General features: G+C 45.3%; 1 long non-coding RNA gene across 1 annotated transcript in view; it reads left to right on the forward strand.

Annotated features, from left to right (window-relative positions):
* The first annotated feature begins 438 nt into the window (after nt 1-438).
* LOC143813961 (uncharacterized) overlaps nt 439-15,352 on the forward strand; it is a 64,679-nt gene continuing 49,765 nt past the window's right edge. Inside the window, exon 1 of the long non-coding RNA XR_013223624.1 lies at nt 439-629. This is a non-coding gene — a long non-coding RNA (uncharacterized LOC143813961). The remainder of the gene's footprint in view (nt 630-15,352) is intronic.

The raw sequence follows: 15,352 nt of genomic DNA on the forward strand, positions 1-15,352 counted from the left end.
ACCATTGTAAAAGTAAAAAAAAAAAACACTACATACTCACCTTCTGATGTCTGTCACATCTCCCGGCGTCCGCGCTGCTGCTCAGAGCTTCCTGCACTGAATGTGTCAGTGCCGGCCGTAAAGCAAAGCACAGCGGTGACGTCACCGCTGTGCTTTAGGGCCGGCACTTACACAGTGCAAGGAAGCTGAAGGCGAGGGACGCGACAGACACGGCAATGTAAGTATGTAGTGTTTGTTTTTTTTTTACATTAACACTGGTAACCAGGGTAAACATCGGGTTACTAAGCGCGGCCCTGCGCTTAGTAACCCGATGTTTACCCTGGTTACCCGGGGACTTCGGCATCGTTGGTCGCTGGAGAGCTTTCTGTGTGACAACTCTCCAGCGACCACACAGCGACGCTGCAGCGATCGGCATCGTTGTCGATATCGCTGCAGCGTCGCTTAATGTGACGGTACCTTTAGAAGTTGCAAGTGATGGGAAGGGGCCCGAATACATCACAGCAGACAGAGGTCGGAGCAGGGCCAAGAAGATACCTGCAGCCCTGTGTGTCTGTGTCCTCTACCCTCATCATGGCTGCTGCTAGCACTGTCCTGGGAATGGATCTGTACAAGTGAAGCCGCAGAACCTGGTAACTATACATGTATATATGTATATGTGTGTACATGTGCAGTATACAGTGTGTGTGTCTGTATGTGTGTATATAGCATGTGTGTACATATATACACTATATAGTATGATTGTCTATGTCTGTGGTGCGTGTGAGTATATATATATATATATATATATATATATACTAGACTGTGGCCCGATTCTAACGCATCGGGTATTCTAGAATATGCATGTCCCCGTAGTATATGGACAATGATGATTCCAGAATTCGCGGCAGACTGTGCCCGTCGCTGATTGGTCGAGGCAACCTTTATGACATAATCGTCGCCATGGCAACCATTATGACATCTACGTCGATACTGTGCCCGTCGCTGATTGGTCGAGGCCTGGCGGCCTCGACCAATCAGAGACGTGGGATTTCCATTATGACATCATCGTCGCCATGCTGTGCCTGTCTCTGATTGGTCGAGGCCGCAGAGACGCGGGATTTCCAGGACAGACAGACAGACAGACAGAAAGACAGACAGACAGACAGACAGACAGACAGACAGATGGAAAAACCCTATATATATATATATATATATATATATATATATATATATATATATACACACGTACATACAGTATATAGTACTATGTGTATGTATACTATATTTGTATACTGCATGTGTGCAGTATATTGTGTAAAAATGTAAACTGTATAAGTATGTGAGCATACTGTATATACTGTATATAAACTAAATGTTTCTGTGTGTATATACTTTATATAGTGTGTTTCTATATTTATAAAGTATATATAATGTGTGTACATGAATAGTGTGTATCTGTGTATATGTGCTGCATATATAGCTCTGTAATTGTAGTGTCGCTATTAGGGTTGAGCGACTTTCATTTTTTTAAGATCGAGTCGGGTTTTGTGAAACCCGACTTTGTCCAGAGTCGAGTCGAGTGCAGTCGGCCGATTATCGCTAAAAGTCGGGGATCGACCGAAACACGAAACCCAATGCAAGTCAATGGGGAAGCATAGTCGGCAGTGAGTGGAGGCCAGGAAAACACCTACAGTGCCAATTTTAATGCCAAAAACATCCATTCTTGTTTCTGAAGCTTGTCAATCTTAATTAACTTTATAATAATAGTTGGGCATAGGAAATTGGGGGTCATTTGGCTAAAGTTGTGGGGGGAGTAGGGCTGGCTCAAGTTTTTCATAGGCCCAGGAAATGCGGACTACGTCACGGTGGTGGAGCAGGGAGAGGTAAGTATTTCAACGTTGCAAGTGCTGTGATCCTGAGCAAGCAGGGGGGGCCAATCGTTCGCATTGGCACTGGCACAGGGCCCCTCAAAGTACGGCGGTGTGTTTGCATGGCGGGGGCGCCTCCCACCAGCAGCGACACTTTTGCGTACTCTGAGGGGCCCTGTGCCAGTGACGTCACCAACGAGTATGCCCCCCCCACCTGATGAAGGAACCTGCACTTTCATCTGCACCTTCCTCTTTGTCCCTGTGTAAGGTGGTATAACATGCGGGAAGGGGAACCTTACTTTCAGCAGGGTCAGATTCTGGCTGTGTAGAGTACAAGGGGAATGTAGTGGTCTAGGTCAATGTACCAGCAGACTCATCTAGCAGTGGCTGGGCAATGGGCAGGATGAGGAGGAAACAGATATAGGGCCAAAGAATAAAGTAGGTTAAATGCAGTTCAAAATTGGTAACAGGACTAAACAGGCGGCATTGCTTTGTTCAGTGGAGTAGCAAACCCAAGAGCAGCAGACACTGTTTCAAGGGCCTAACCACACTAGTAGGCCAAATGCAGTTTAATATCTGATAGTATAGGCCAAAAGCCAGAATGTGGAAGCTCAGCTTTGTTCAGTTGAGGACAACACCGGGGAGGGGCAGACACCGTTAGTAGGCCGGAACAGCCAATTTTTAAAAAAACAGCAGTTAATCAGAGCCAGAAGGTGGAAGCTCAGCTTTATTCAGTTGAGGACAACACCAGGCAGGGGCAGACACCGTTAGTAGGCCGGAACAGCCAATTTTTAAAAAAACAGCAGTTAATAAGAGCCAGAAGGTTGAAGCCCAGCTTTATTCAGTTGAGGACAACACCAGGGAGGGGCAGACACCGTTAGTAGGCCGGAACAGCCAATTTTTTAAAAAACAGCAGTTAATCAGAGCCAGAAGGTGGAAGCTCAGCTTTATTCAGTTGAGGACAACACCAGGGAGGGGCAGACAACGTTAGTAGGCCCTAAACACCCAATTTCTTTTTTAAAAATCTTAATTTGGAACAGAAGGTTGAAGCACAGCTTTATTCAGTTGAGGACAACACCAGGGAGGGGCAGACACCGTTAGTAGGCCGGAACAGCCAATTTTTAAAAAAACAGCAGTTAATCAGAGCCAGAAGGTGGAAGCTCAGCTTTATTCAGTTGAGGACAACACCAGGCAGGGGCAGACACCGTTAGTAGGCCGGAACAGCCAATTTTAAAAAAAACAGCAGTTAATAAGAGCCAGAAGGTTGAAGCCCAGCTTTATTCAGTTGAGGACAACACCAGGGAGGGGCAGACACCGTTAGTAGGCCGGAACAGCCAATTTTTTAAAAAACAGCAGTTAATCAGAGCCAGAAGGTGGAAGCTCAGCTTTATTCAGTTGAGGACAACACCAGGGAGGGGCAGACACCGTTAGTAGGCCGGAACAGCCAATTTTTAAAAAAACAGCAGTTAATCAGAGCCAGAAGGTTGAAGCACAGCTTTATTCAGTTGAGGACAACACCAGGGAGGGGCAGACACCGTTAGTAGGCCGGAACAGCCAATTTTTAAAAAAACAGCAGTTAATCAGAGCCAGAAGGTGGAAGCTCAGCTTTATTCAGTTGAGGACAACACCAGGCAGGGGCAGACACCGTTAGTAGGCCGGAACAGCCAATTTTTAAAAAAACAGCAGTTAATCAGAGCCAGAAGGTGGAAGCTCAGCTTTATTCAGTTGAGGACAACACCAGGGAGGGGCAGACAACGTTAGTAGGCCCTAAACACCCAATTTCTTTTTTAAAAATCATAATTTGGAACAGAAGGTTGAAGCACAGCTTTATTCAGTGGAGGACAACACCAGGCAGGGGCAGACACCGTTAGTAGGCCGGAACAGCCAATTTTTTAAAAAACAGCAGTTAATAAGAGCCAGAAGGTTGAAGCCCAGCTTTATTCAGTTGAGGACAACACCAGGGAGGGGCAGACACCGTTAGTAGGCCGGAACAGCCAATTTTTAAAAAAACAGCAGTTAATCAGAGCCAGAAGGTGGAAGCTCAGCTTTATTCAGTTGAGGACAACACCAGGCAGGGGCAGACACCGTTAGTAGGCCGGAACAGCCAATTTTTAAAAAAACAGCAGTTAATCAGAGCCAGAAGGTGGAAGCTCAGCTTTATTCAGTTGAGGACAACACCAGGCAGGGGCAGACACCGTTAGTAGGCCGGAACAGCCAATTTTTTAAAAAACAGCAGTTAATAAGAGCCAGAAGGTTGAAGCCCAGCTTTATTCAGTTGAGGACAACACCAGGGAGGGGCAGACACCGTTAGTAGGCCGGAACAGCCAATTTTTAAAAAAACAGCAGTTAATCAGAGCCAGAAAGTGGAAGCTCAGCTTTATTCAGTTGAGGACAACACCAGGCAGGGGCAGACACCGTTAGTAGGCCGGAACCAAAGTTGAAGGCCAAATGCAGTTTAATATCTGATACTATAGGCCGAAAGCCATAAGGTTGAAGCACAGCTTTATTCAGTTGCAGCTTCTTGGCAATAATATAAAGAAGACGCGACAGGACAACACTCGGTGGATGCCATATCTGTGTTTTCAACTGAAAAAAACCTTTCATTTAACTACTTGCAGGAGAAAGTTTTTGTAGCTGGTGGCCCATTTTTGTACTGTACCAGTTTTTTGTTGTATGTGTTTTTGTTTTTAATGTTAAAATGTCTGCATTTGATATCTCTCCAGTATTTTCTTTTTTATAAGCAAAATACTTATTTTTATATTTTCTGATGTTTTATACCGGAGTGTTCCTCGGGACACGCTTATAAAGTGTCTTATATATGTGTTTCTAATGAGTCACATTATATATTTTTTGTAATTGTGGCTCTAAGAGATCTCAAAGATTTCATGGTTTGGAAATTATTGTTATGCCTTTACTGTTATATATAATAAAAACTGAATGGACACTTGTCAGCTCTTCTCAGGTGAAATGTTATCAAGTTCCGTCTGTTGGGCCATTATTCTAGGTCATACCCCCAGATCTGTGAACTGAGCAGTAAGGAAAATTAGCTGGTCTAAGAAGCATATCCATCTTTCCTACTTAAACACTTTCTTCATTGCTACTTAATGTGTTATATTTTAAAGCCATTGCAAGATTTTATAGAAGGAACTGATTGTAATTATCACCATAGGTATCATCACCTTTTAAGGACAGTGGGCAATCATTCAGCACTTTTTTGTAGGCATACATCCTCTCCCCAGCAACCTGTATGCATTTGACATGACATTATTTGTTCCTTTTATTGCATTACTTTCTTCATTGATTCCTTTTGCATAATTTATATGTAGTTTTAGTGCTGGTTTTGTACTCTGAGCTTGTTGCCCTGTGCACAATATTTTAAGACAGACTTAAATGTCAAGTTTGTTCTGTCAAAAGCAGTAGTGTTTCAAAATAGATAAAAAACAACATAAAGACAACATTCTAGAGCTGCTGTTATACTTATAAAGACAGTAAAATGTGATAACAACTATTAGCAGGTCATCTTTAGTATGTAGGTTTGATGAATCGGTGAGTGGTTGTATTGTATTGTGTGTGGTATTGTTATTAGTATTGTGAATTTTATTAAAATGTTTGCCTTCTGATTCAGTGTTTACTTTTCTTAATTTCCAAAATGCATGATTTCTTTGAAGGTTGTGTCTTCTGTCTTTACACACTTCTTTCTTAACCCCTTCCCAACATGCGCCATATATGTACAGTGCTGTGGGATCATATGAGCTCACACAAAGCACCGTCACGATCAAATGTGGGTGTCAACTCAATATGAGAGGTGACGCCCTGCTAGCATTGATCGTGGGCGTTTAGCCCCTCTGATGCTGCTGTCAATATGGGGAGAACTACGTCCATGCATAGACTACTGGGGTCTTAACGCCATCACTTAAGAATAAGTATCCTTTGCCCTTGATATCTGAGCTCTTTGATAGACTCTGCTCTGTAATGCCCCAGCCGTTTTCCAAGACTTTGTGAATGACATCTTCCGGGTGATGCTCACCACCTCGGTCGTAGTCTATCTGGATGATATTCTCATCTACTCTCCAGATATTGACTCCAATCAGAGAGATGTTTGCAAAGTTTTTGACCTCTTACGGGCAAACTGAAGTGTGTGTTTGAGCAGGAGTCTTTGCCTTTCCTTGGCTATATCATCTCTGACCAGGGATTGGCTATGGATCCTGCCAAGCTACAGGCTGTAATGGACTGGCAAGAACCCCATTCTCTTAAAGCAGTGCAGCACTTTATGGGGTTCATTAATTACTATCGCCAGTTCATCCCACACTTCTCATCTTTAACATAACACCAAAACACAGAAATTGGACCAATGAAAAAGTGACAGGGAATAGTTATCACAAAAATGAACTTTATTTTATAGCAATAATGACAAACATAAAATTAAAAAGTATATATTATAAACTTATATAGTACAATACAAAAATGTGCACAAATTAAGCCACATATAGTAGTGCAAGCCGCTATATGAAAAAATATATTTAATGGGAAGTAATCTATAGCATATATTTATCCAAATAATTCAATTTATTATTATACTGACGAAGGACAGTGCGTCCGAAACGCGCGTCGGGGTGCACAGAACTAGCCACCGGCAGCCCTGAAACTTTTCCTATTGTAAGTAATCTGGCGTTTTTCCAATATAATACTGAGCACCCTTATACTTAGAAGCTCTTTGTGATGGTAACCAGTTACTGCATATAGCACCATATTTGGCACCTTACCTGGCCCATGCCTTTTGTGATTTTCATCACCTTTTGCACTTAGCACTTTTATATTTATTTAATTATCTCGGTTTGGCCTTTTGCCCCAATCCCCAGGGAGGGATTCAGCTTTTGCACATAGCACTTTTTACACCCTATTTATTCACATATATTTCTGTGTTTACACCATTTTTTGAAATTTTATCATATTTGGCTGGTGCCAATCAAATATAATAATAAATTGAATTATTTGGATAAATATATGCTATAGATTACTTCCCATTAAATATATTTTTTCATATAGCGGCTTGCACTACTATATGTGGCTTAATTTGTGCACATTTTTGTATTGTACTATATAAGTTTATAATATATACTTTTTAATTTTATGTTTGTCATTATTGCTATAAAATAAAGTTCATTTTTGTGATAACTATTCCCTGTCACTTTTTCATTGGTCCAATTTCTGTGTTTTGGTGTTATGTTTCCTCTTGGTAGTGGTTCTTCACTACAATTTTGACACACAGGTGATCCACTCTTATATATTTATATTTAATTTTTTCATTTATATTGTTTATATTGGTGTCATTTCTGTGTCTGTACTTCTCATCTTTAGTAGCTCCCTTGGTTGCCCTCACCAAGAAGGGAGCAAATCCCAAGTTGTGGTCGGAGGAGGTCTCCAAGGCCCTACTCACTATTAAGTCACACTTCGCTAGCGCTCCCATCCTACATCGCCCCGATGTAGATAAGGCATTTATAATAGAGGTGGATGCCTCATCCGTTGGTGCTGGAGCAGTCCTCTTCCAAAAGGATGCTCAAGGTCGGAAGCATCCTTGCTTCTTCTCCAAGACCTTCTCACCAGCGGAGAGGAATTATTCCATCGTGGACAGGGAGTTGCTAGCCATGAAGTTGGCTTTCTCAGAGTGGAGACACCTCCTAAAGTTTTTACAGACCAAAAAAATTTTGTGTACTAACAGACAGCCCAGCGGCAAAATTCTCGCCAGGCCAGATGGTCCCTGTTCTTCTCCCGGTTCCATTTCACCCTAACTTTTTTCTCCAGGTTGAAGAACATTCGTGCCGACGCTCTCTCCCGCTCCGTCGTGTCATCAGAGGAGGAGGAGCCTTGGCTTATTGTCCCTTCTGAGAGCCTGAGAACCGTGGCTCCGGATTCACTAGAGTCTGTTCCCCTGGGCAAGCCTTTTGTACCATCAAATTTGTGACCGGAGTTTCTCTGTTGGGCTCCTTTGTCCAAGGAGGGTACACATTTCGGGATCAAGAGGACATTTGAGCTTCTGGCGAGAACATACTGGTGGCCGCATATGGCTCGTGACGTCGGGGATAATATTTGGGCATGTGTCTCCTGCACCAAGAATCGGTCTACTCGGCAACGGCCTGCTGGGCTACTTTACCCCCTGCCAGTGGCAGACAGGCCCTGGGAGATGGTTGGGATGGACTTCGTGGTGGGCTTACTTAAGTGTCGTAGCTGCACCGTTATCTGGGTAGTCACCGATCAAAGTACAGCGGTGTGTTTGCACGGCGGGGGCGCCTCCCACCGGTAGCAACACTTTTGCGTACTATGAGGGGCCCTGTGGCAGTGACATCGCCAAAGAGTATTCCTCCCCCCACCTGATGAAGGAACCTGCACCTTCATCTGCACCTTCCTCTTTGTCCCCGTGTAAGGTGGTATTTTATGCGGGAAGGGGGACCTGACTTTCAGCAGGGTCACAATCTTGCAGTGTAGCGTGCACGGGGAATGTTGCATTATGGGTCAATGTACCAGCAGACTCATCTATCACTGGCTGGCCAATGGGCAGGATGAGGGGGAAACAGATATGGGCCCAAAGAATAAAGTGGGCTAAATGCAGTTCAAAATTGGTAACAGGACTAAACATGCGGCATTGCTTTGTTCAGTGGAGTAGCAAACCCAGGAGCAGTAGACACTGTTTTAAGGGCCCAACCACACTAGTAGGCCAAATGCAGTTTAATATCTGCTACTATAGGCCAAAAGCCTAAAGACTGAAGCTCAGCTTTATACAGTTGAGGACAACACCAGGGAGCGGCAGAAACCGTTAGTAGGCCCTAAACACCATTTTGTTTTTAAAAAAAACACCAGTTAATGAGAGGCAGAAGGTTGAAGCTCAGCTGTATTCAGTTGAGGGCAACACCAGGGAGGGGCAAACCGTTAGTAGGCCCTAAACACAATTTTTTTTAAAAAAAAACAGCAGTTAATGAGAGGCAGAAGGTAGAAGCTCAGCTTTATTCATTTGAGGACAACTTGAATTAGGGACTGCAGACAGGCTTCCTAGGCCTAAAATACCTAAAAATAGGCTTATGGCAGTTTTACATCGGTTACATGGATACACAGGCAGCTTGGTGGTCAGTGGAGGAGTATTTAAAGTAGGGACCGCAGACAGGCTATCAAAGGCCTAAAATAACAAAACATAGGCTCAAGGCAGTTTAAAATAGGTTACATGGATACACAGGCTGCATTGTTGTCAATGGAGGAGTATTTAAAGTAGGGACCGCAGACAGGCTATCAAAGGCCTAAAATAGCAAACAATAGTCTCATGGCAGTTTTACATCGGTTACATGGATACACAGGCAGCTTGGTGGTCAGTTGAGGAGTATTTAAAGTAGGGACCGCAGACAGGCTATCAAAGGCCTAAAATAACAAAACATAGGCTCATGGCAGTTTTACGTCGGTTACATGGATACACAGGCAGCATTGTTGTCAATGGAGGAGTATTTAAAGTAGGGACCGCAGACAGGCTATCAAAGGCCTAAAATAGCAAACAATAGGCTCATGGCAGTTTTACATTGGTTACATGGATACACAGGCAGCTTGGTGGTCAGTGGAGGAGTATTTAAAGTAGGGACCGCAGACAGGCTATCAAAGGCCTAAAACAACAAAACATAGGCTCATGGCAGTTTTACGTCGGTTACATGGATACACAGGCAGCATTGTTGTCAATGGAGGAGTATTTAAAGTAGGGACCGCAGACAGGGTATCAAAGGCCTAAAATAGCAAACAATAGGCTCATGGCAGTTTTACATCGGTTACATAGATACACAGGCAGCTTGGTGGTCAGTGGAGGAGTATTTAAAGTAGGGACCGCAGACAGGCTATCAAAGGCCTAAAATAACAAAACATAGGCTCATGACAGTTTTACATCGGTTACATGGATACACAGGCAGCATTGTTGTCAATGGAGGAGTATTTAAAGTAGGGACCGCAGACAGGCTATCAAAGGCCTAAAATAGCAAACAATAGGCTCATGGCAGTTTTACATCGGTTACATGGATACACAGGCAGCTTGGTGGTCAGTGGAGGAGTATTTAAAGTAGGGACCGCAGACAGGCTATCAAAGGCCTAAAATAACAAAACATAGGCTCATGGCAGTTTTACGTCGGTTACATGGATACACAGGCAGCATTGTTGTCAATGGAGGAGTATTTAAAGTAGGGACCGCAGACAGGCTATCAAAGGCCTAAAATAGCAAACAATAGGCTCATGGCAGTTTTACATCGGTTACATGGATACACAGGCAGCTTGGTGGTCAGTGGAGGAGTATTTAAAGTAGGGACCGCAGACAGGCTATCAAAGGCCTAAAATAGCAAACAATAGGCTCATGGCAGTTTTACATCGGTTACATGGATACACAGGCAGCTTGGTGGTCAGTGGAGGAGTATTTAAAGTAGGGACCGCAGACAGGCTATCAAAGGCCTAAAATAACAAAACATAGGCTCATGGCAGTTTTACGTCGGTTACATGGATACACAGGCAGCATTGTTGTCAATGGAGGAGTATTTAAAGTAGGGACCGCAGACAGGCTATCAAAGGCCTAAAATAGCAAACAATAGGCTCATGGCAGTTTTACATCGGTTACATGGATACACAGGCAGCTTGGTGGTCAGTGGAGGAGTATTTAAAGTAGGGACCGCAGACAGGCTATCAAAGGCCTAAAATAACAAAACATAGGCTCAAGGCAGTTTAAAATAGGTTACATGGATACACAGGCAGCATTGTTGTCAATGGAGGAGTATTTAAAGTAGGGACCGCAGACAGGCTATCAAAGGCCTAAAATAGCAAACAATAGGCTCATGGCAGTTTTACATCGGTTACATGGATACACAGGCAGCTTGGTGGTCAGTGGAGGAGTATTTAAAGTAGGGACCGCAGACGGGCTATCAAAGGCCTAAAATAACAAAACATAGGCTCAAGGCAGTTTAAAATAGGTTACATGGATACACAGGCAGCATTGTTGTCAATGGAGGAGTATTTAAAGTAGGGACCGCAGACAGGCTATCAAAGGCCTAAAATAGCAAACAATAGTCTCATGGCAGTTTTACATCGGTTACATGGATACACAGGCAGCTTGGTGGTCAGTGGAGGAGTATTTAAAGTAGGGACCGCAGACAGGCTATCAAAGGCCTAAAATAACAAAACATAGGCTCATGGCAGTTTTACGTCGGTTACATGGATACACAGGCAGCATTGTTGTCAATGGAGGAGTATTTAAAGTAGGGACCGCAGACAGGCTATCAAAGGCCTAAAATAGCAAACAATAGGCTCATGGCAGTTTTACATCGGTTACATGGATACACAGGCAGCTTGGTGGTCAGTGGAGGAGTATTTAAAGTAGGGACCGCAGACAGGCTATCAAAGGCCTAAAACAACAAAACATAGGCTCATGGCAGTTTTATGTCGGTTACATGGATACACAGGCAGCATTGTTGTCAATGGAGGAGTATTTAAAGTAGGGACCGCAGACAGGCTATCAAAGGCCTAAAATAGCAAACAATAGGCTCATGGCAGTTTTACATCGGTTACATGGATACACAGGCAGCTTGGTGGTCAGTGGAGGAGTATTTAAAGTAGGGACCGCAGACAGGCTATCAAAGGCCTAAAATAACAAAACATAGGCTCATGGCAGTTTTGGCAGCATTTTAAAATGTGCGCGTGTCCAGTCTCCCATGACGTCACGGCTTGTGATTGGTTGCGTCGCCCATGTGACTGCGACGCAACCAATCACAAAGCCGGGACGTAATTTCAAAATCCTTAAGGGCCTGAAATTACGTCACGGCTTGCTGTGATTGGTTGCGTCGCCCATGTGACTGCGACGCAACCAATCACAAAGCCGGGACGTAATTTTAAAATCCTTAAGGACCTGAAATTACGTCATGGCTTGCTGTGATTGGTTGCGTCGCCCATGTGACTGCGACGCAACCAATCACAAGCCGGGACTTCACGTAAAGGAAAGAAAAGCGCGAATTTTAAACAAAGAACGCTGCCGCTTCCCTCGGTAAGGTGCAGGCTGCGTCGGAGAGGTGAGTATAGCAATATTTTTATTTTAATTCTCTCTTTTACACATTTTTAAATTAATGTTGTTTCGATACCGATACCCGATACCACAAAAGTATCGGATCTCGGTATCGGAATTCCGATACCCGCAAGTATCGGCCGATACCCGATACTTGCGGTATCGGAATGCTCAACACTACTCCTGTCACTTTCAATTGATGCAGCAGTACCTGTCCTGTCTGCGGTCATAGCAAAATCACTCCACAACCTGGTCAGAAAACCCCTCTGTCCAACGCCACTTCTGATGTGTGCACCCCTAACACTCCTAGTCTGCTGCCCCCTGGAGCTCGTGTGAGAACAATCACGTGCGCTGTGTGCTGGGAATGCCTGAAGCAAACGGTCAACAAGAGTTGATTGTTTGGTTGCTAATATTAGTTCCAAGTTCTCATGTGGCATTATATTTTGCAATTTGCCTTTATAGCGTGGATCAAGGAGGCAGGCCAACCAGTAATCGTCATCGTTCATCATTTTCGTAATGCTTTTTAGGATACGTAAGGCATAATCCGCCATGTGGGCCAAAGTTCCAGTTGTCAAATCTCCGGTTGTGATTGGTTGAGGGGCAGTTTCAGGCAAATCTACGTCACTTGTGTCCCTCAAAAAACCAGAACCCGGCCTTGCCACGCAACCAATTTCCAGTGCCCCCGGGAAAGCTTCCGCATTAAAAATATACTCATCCCCATCATCCTCCTCGTCCTCCACCTCCTCTTCGCCCGCTACCTCATCCTGTACACTGCCCTGACCAGACAATGGCTGACTGTCATCAAGGCTTTCCTCTTCCTCTGGTGCAGACGCCTGATCCTTTATGTGCGTCAAACTTTGCATCAGCAGATGCATTAGGGGGATGCTCATGCTTATTACGGCGTTGTCTGCACTAACCAGCCGTGTGCATTCCTCAAAACACTGAAGGACTTGACACATGTCTTGTATCTTGGACCACTGCACACCTGACAACTCCATGTCTGCCATCCTACTGCCTGCCCGTGTATGTGTATCCTCCCACAAAAACATAACAGCCCGCCTCTGTTGGCACAGTCTCTGAAGCATGTGCAGTGTTGAGTTCCACCTTGTTGCAACGTCTATGATTAGGCGATGCTGGGGAAGGTTCAAAGACCGCTGATAGGTCTGCATACGGCTGGAGTGTACAGGCGAACGTCGGATATGTGAGCAAAGTCCACGCACTTTGAGGAGCAGGTCGGAGAACCCAGGATAAGTTTTCAATAAGCACTGCACCACCAGGTTTAAGGTGTGAGCCAGGCAAGGAATGTGTTTCAGTTGGGAAAGGGAGATGGCAGCCATGAAATTCCTTCCGTTATCACTCACTACCTTGCCTGCCTCAAGATCTACTGTGCCCAGCCACGACTGCGTTTCTTGTTGCAAGAACTCGGACAGAACTTCCGTGGTGTGCCTGTTGTCGCCCAAACACTTCATAGCCAATACAGCCTGCTGACGCTTGCCAGTAGCTGGCCCATAATGGGACAACTGGTGTGCAACAGTGTCATCTGCCAATGGAGTGGTTGGCCGACTGCGGTCTGTGGAAGAGCTGTAGCTTCTGCAGGAGGACGAGGAGGAGGAGGGGGTGCGAACGCCTACAGCCAACTGTTTCCTAGACCGTGGGCTAGGCACAACTGTCCCGAAATTGATGTCCCCTGTGGACCCTGCATCCACCACATTCACCCAGTGTGCCGTGATGGACACATAACGTCCCTGGCCATGCCTACTGGTCCATGCATCTGTAGTCAGGTGCACCTTTGTACTCACAGATTGCCTGAGTGCATGGACGATGCGCTGTTTAACATGCTGGTGCAGGGCTGGGATGGCTTTTCTTGAAAAAAAGTGTCGACTGGGTAGCTCGTATCATGGTTCAGCGTACTCCATCAGGGCTTTGAAAGCTTCGCTTTCAACTAACCGGTAGGGCATCATCTCTAACGAGATTAGTCTAGCTATGTGGGCGTTAAAACCCTGTGTACGCAGATGCGAGGATAAGTACTTCCTTTTCCTAACCAGAGTCTCATGTAGTGTGAACTGAACTGGAGAGATGGAGAACGTGGAACTTGCGGGTGTGCCGGTGGACATGGCAGACTGAGAGACGGTTGGAGACGGTATTGTTTCCGCCGGTGCCCTAGATGCAATATTTCCTCCTACAAAACTGGTGATTCCCTGACCCTGACTGCTTTTGGCTGGCAAAGAAACCTGCACAGATACTGCCGGTGGTGCGGAAAATGGTGGCCTTACAGTGACGGAAGGGATGTTGCGTTGCTGACTAGCTTCATTGGCCGAGGGTGCTACAACCTTAAGGGACGTTTGGTAGTTAGTCCAGGCTTGAAAATGCATGGTGGTTAAGTGTCTATGCATGCAACTAGTATTGAGACTTTTCAGATTCTCACCTCTGCTTAAGCTAGTTGAACATTTTTGACAGATGACTTTGCGCTGATCAATTGGATGTTGTTTAAAAAAATGCCAGACTGCACTCTTCCTAGCATCGGATCCCTTTTCAGGGATTGCAGACTGAGCTTTAACCGGATGGCCACGCTGTCCTCCAACAGGTTTTGGCTTTGACACGCGTTTTGGGCCAGATACGGGCCCAGCAGATGGAACCTGTTGCGATGTTGATGCCTGCTGCGGCCCCTCCTCCACCTCCGCTTCTGAACTACTGCCGCCTGCACTCTGTTCCCCCAATGGCTGCCAATCGGGGTCAACAACTGGGTCATCTATTACCTCCTCTTCGAGCTCGTGTGCAACTTCGTCTGTGTCACCGTGTCGGTCGGTGGTATAGCGTTCGTGGCGGGGCAACATAGTCTCATCAGGGTCTGATTGCGGATCAGTACCCTGAGAGGGCAATGTTGTGGTCTGAGTCAAAGGAGCAGCATAGTACTCTGGCTGTGGCTGTGCATCAGTGCACTCCATGCCAGAATCTACTTGTAATGGGCGTGGCCTGTTAAGTGTTTCACTTTCTAAGCCAGGGACGGTATGTGTAAAGAGCTCCATGGAGTAACCCGTTGTGTCGCCTGCTGCATCCTTCTCTCTTGTTGTTGTTTTTGCTGAAGAGGACACGGAAGCGACTTGTCCCTGACCGTGAACATCCACAAGCGACGCGCTGCTTTTACATTTACCAGTTTCAGAAGAGGAGGCAAAAGAGCTAGAGGCTGAGTCTGCAATGTAAGCCAAAACTTGCTGTTGCTGCTCCGGCTTTAAAAGCGGTTTTCCTACTCCCAGAAAAGAGAGCTTTCGAGGCCTTGTGTAGCCAGACGACGAAACTGGCTCCACAGCTCCAGACTTAGGTGGAATATTTTTATCCCCACGCCCACCTGATGCTCCACTACCACTACCATCATTACCAGCTGACAATGAACGCCCACGGCCACGACCTCTTGCACCAGACGTCCTCATTAGGGTTGAGCGAC

The sequence above is a fragment of the Ranitomeya variabilis genome, chromosome 1 (genome assembly GCF_051348905.1).
Source record: "Ranitomeya variabilis isolate aRanVar5 chromosome 1, aRanVar5.hap1, whole genome shotgun sequence".
Lineage (NCBI taxonomy): Eukaryota > Metazoa > Chordata > Amphibia > Anura > Dendrobatidae > Ranitomeya > Ranitomeya variabilis.